General features: G+C 37.9%; 1 non-coding gene across 1 annotated transcript; it reads left to right on the top strand.

Annotated features, from left to right (window-relative positions):
- The first annotated feature begins 2,029 nt into the window (after positions 1–2,029).
- On the top strand, positions 2,030–2,136 carry LOC141603159 (small nucleolar RNA R71). The gene has a single exon (XR_012525054.1). It is a non-coding gene; the product is annotated as a small nucleolar RNA R71 (small nucleolar RNA).
- Positions 2,137–4,538: the final 2,402 nt, after the last annotated feature.

The following is a 4,538-nucleotide window of genomic DNA, read 5'->3' as shown; positions in this document are numbered from 1 at the left end:
AATAGACCGTGGCCCTTGTTGTTGATCATGATCGATGGCATGTCCAATGTAGGGATTAAAAATCCCTTCAAATTCGTCGTCCCAAAGACCACAAACTTCATTGAGTTGATCATTGAAAATCTCTTGCTTAGATGGAGACAACTCTCCCAATTTCTTCTCTTGGCCAATGAGGCCATCCTCTTCTTCCTTGGTTGATTTTGATGAGCTTTGCAAGCTCTCCTTGTCACAATTCACTTGCTCTTTGAATGGAGCGTCTTCAATTTTTTTCTTCCATTGGAGTTCCGATTTCTTCCTTTCATCCTTTCGGCTATAATGATCAATCATGAAACATGGTTCATGCAAACGAGGAGCTCTCATAGTTTTGTCAAGATTAAAGGTTATGCTTTCATCTCCCACTTCTAGAGTGAGCTCACCATGTTTCACATCAATTACCGCACCGGCGGTGTGTAGGAAAGGTCTTCCTAGGATGATTGGAATGTTGGAATCCTCCTCCATATCAACAATGACAAAGTCCACCGGGATGAAAAACTTCCCAATTCGCACGGGGACATCTTCCCATATCCCTAACGGTGTCTTCGTCGATCTATCGGCCATTTGGAGTGTGATGTTGGTGCATTTAAGCTCTCCCATCCCCAACCTTTTACTTACCGAGTACGGCATGACACTCACACTAGCCCCTAGATCACATAAGGCTTTGTTGATCGTCGTGTCGCCAATGGTACACGGTATTGAGAAGCTTCCCGGATCCTTTAACTTTGGAGGTGAACTCCCTTGAAGTATTGCACTACTCACCTTAGTGAAGGCGATAGTCTCAAGCTTCCGGATCGACTTCTTCTTTGTGAGGATATCTTTCATGTATTTCGCATAGGCCGGAACGTGATTGATTAATTCCGTGAAAGGAATTGAGACTTCTAAATTCTTCACAATTTCCATGAACTTTCCAAGTTGATCATCAAATTTGGGCTTGGCTTGACGACTTGAAAAAGGAAGTCTAATCACAATGGGCTCCTTCTCCTTGGCCTTGTCTTCATTTTTCTTTGAACTTTCTTCTTTTGATGATTCTCCATCTTTGGAGTTTTGCACAATTTCTTCCTTTTCACTAGCTTCCACAACTTCATCCTCAACTTGCTTCTTCGGTGCTTTATACCTTGTACCACTTCTCAAATGAATGGCACTAACCGTTTCATGTCTAGGGGGATTACTTTGAGGTGGTAATTGCCCCTTTTGTCTTTGTGAGCTTGAAGATGCTAGTTGAGTCAATTGTGTTTCCAACATCTTGGTGTGAGCTAGAATGTTGTTGACGGTGGTTTCCTTTGCTTGGCTATCTTTTTGCATTTGATTGAAAAATTCTTGTTGATTCTTTTGCATTTGGAGCACCGCTTTTTGGACATCAAAGCCTTGGTCATTTTGGTGATTGTATGGATTTTGATTTTGGTAACCTTGGTTTTGATTGTAAAAGGGTCTTTGATTTTGGTTTCTCATGGGTGGTGGAGTGTATGTTGTTTGAGGGTTTTGAACATTTTGGCTTTTGTATGAGAGATTTGGATGGAATTTGGTGTTTTCATTGTAAAAGTTGGAATAAGGGGTACCACTCTTGTATGCTTGGAAAGCATTCACTTGTTCGTTTGTTCCCCTACATTCACCTTGGTCATGTCCCAAAGTTCCACAATTCTCACATATCCCACTTGGGATTGATGAGGATGCCGTCATGGCATTAACATGATGCTTTGATAATTTTGAGTTTTCCTTAAGTCTAGCCATAGCTTGTTCAAACTTGAAGTTGATTGTGTCAATGTGAGCACTAAGTTGAGCACCCAATTGAGTAACGGAGTCCACTTCATGCTTTCCTCCTCTAGTAGCCTTGCGAGGTCTACTATATTGTGAGTTATGGACCGCCATTTCCTCAATCTTGTTCCATGTTTGATTTTCATCAACTTCGGTGAACATTCCATTTGATCCCATATTGAGAATGTTCCTAGAATCTTCATATAAACCATTCCAAAATTGTTGCACCAAAAACCATTCGCTAAGTCCATGGTGAGGACATGAGCGACAAATTCCCTTGAACTGCTCCCAAGCTTCATACAAAGACTCTTCATCCCTTTGCTTAAAACCCGTAATTTGAGCTCTTAGCATGTTAGTCTTTTTCGGTGGGTAGAATTTTTTGTAGAAAGCTAGAGCCAACTTCTTCCAAGAATCTATTCCAAGGGTGGCCTTATCAAGGCCCTTCAACCATTGTTTCGCGGTGCCGATTAAGGAAAAAGGAAATAAGACCCATCTAATTTGGTCTTGAGTCACGCCCGTTTGAGAGATAGCATCACAATAGTCGCAAAAGGTTTCCATATGAGAATGAGGGTCCTCACTAGGCATCCCCCCGAATTGGCTCCTCTCAACTAATTGGATGAAGGCGGACTTGGCAATAAAATTTCCGGTTAGATGTTGCGGTGTAGGATTACCATTTGGTAGATTCTCCTCGGTGGGTACGGAGTGTGACGAGAATTTTGGCATTGTAGGTGGATTTTGTGGGGTATTGTGTAATGGGTTTTGTTCTCCTTCTATTGCGAAAGGATTGACAAACTCACTAGTGGGTTGGACAACTTCACTAATACCTCGTAAATTCCTCCTAACAACTCTCCTATTGTTCGTCAAGGTTCTTTCGATTTCACGGTCAAAAGGTAACAAATCACCTTGTAACCTTCTAGACATGCAAAATATCAAACAACTCGAAAACAATTAGAACAAACCTTGAGGAGTTTTACTTCCTCAAGGCGAAGAAAGACACAACTAATAACAATAAAGAGAAATCTAAATCAAACAAACACCGTTCCCGGCAACGGCGCCATTTTTGATGCGATCCCGCTAAGTGTTCACAAATTAAGATGTGGTCGTTGGTCACGGTCGAATCAAAACACAATTTATAGCTCCACAAACAACTCTACAATTAGTAAAGAGGCAAGTAAAGGTCGGATCCCAAGGGACGGGAGTTGAAATGAGGTTTATATTGTAACTAGTTGTCTAAGGGGTGTCACAAATTGGGTTGATGTAGAAGGTTACTAAACTAAAATAGCAATGAAAATAAACAAGCAAGATGAATTAAAGGGGTGTGAACAATTGATTAAAGGCACTAGGGTGTCATGGGATCATAGGGGAATCATGGGATATGATCATACAAACATGTTCTCAAATTATAAGCAAGCAATTATTATTGTGATGGATTGAGTTGGGTTATATCTTACAATCCTAGGAAAGTTTGGGTTGTTGGGAAATGTGTCCTCAACAATAGTGCGATCACATGATTTAAATATCATTATTAAATCTCATTTTAAGAATACAATTGGGAAGTAATATTGTTACTGTCAACTGGTCAACATACATCGGTAATGATTGGCTGACTAGAATTTGACATTACTGTCGTGAGACGGTGGTGATCAGTTGACCCCCTAGGTCATACCTAAAGGGCAATACACTTAATTGATTATTTAATTAATCGTATAACGTTGCGAGTTAATTGAATTACTTGAAAATTGACGGACGATTTTGGAAGTAAAATTTACGTATCAAATTGAAATGTGATTAAATGAGATACGGTCTGAGTAATCGAATTGTATCATTACTCGGATGAAATTATTGTTTAAAGAAACAATCGAAATTGAATGAATTATTGTAAATACGATTTATAAATTGGTAAAATATTTTGGCACAAGTAATTATGAAATTACTAAGTCAATTTTTGTATGTGACGTATTTTTATTAATACGTTGATTTTTAATATGTTAAAAATACATAACAAATATATGTGACATGTAACATGTAACATATAGACAATTGACAAAAATAATATGGAATCCATATTATTGAATAGGCCGAAAATTAGAAGGGCTTGAACTAATTATAAGTTGTTTGTAATTAGTGGATAAACACAATGATGAAAAAGGAACCTAGCCATGCAAGCCTATTGTTCCTTGTGAAGAACAATTTCTCCATGCATTGGCTCACCCATAAAGCCCTCTTACACGGTTTTGGGAAGACAATTTGTCATTGTTTTTCTCTATAATTTTACCAAATAATATACAAAAGCTAGTGTATTATTTTCTCATTCTTATTCCATCATCAAACATAGAGATTTTCTAGAGAAATAAAATCCTCTCTTCCTCTCTCTAAAACCGAAAACACATAAGGGTTTTATAAAGTTTTTGGTTCAATTTTCACTACATTAATATTATACTAGTACTTATAATATTAATTAGATTAAGTGTTAAGCCTTGGGTATAAAGCTTGGGGAGAGATCTTATTCTTAGATCTTGTTCATCCATTGGAATAGCTCAAGAACAAGAAGAGAAAGGTGATCTCTCTTGTGCCCAATATAGCCGAAATATTGAATGTAAGGACATTATTTCTCTTCTTATATATTAATGTTTGCATGCATAAAATCCGTTTTAATTTTATGACAAAATTAATTTGACATATATGAGTATGTTAAATATGTATATGAATCTACTTTTCTTTCAATCGGTATCATGAGCCACGGTTGTTTGCAT

The sequence above is a fragment of the Silene latifolia genome, chromosome 9 (assembly GCF_048544455.1).
Source record: "Silene latifolia isolate original U9 population chromosome 9, ASM4854445v1, whole genome shotgun sequence".
NCBI classification, from domain to species: domain Eukaryota; kingdom Viridiplantae; phylum Streptophyta; class Magnoliopsida; order Caryophyllales; family Caryophyllaceae; genus Silene; species Silene latifolia.
Note: the sequence above shows the minus strand (reverse complement) of the source record. Positions and strands in the feature narration are given on the sequence as shown.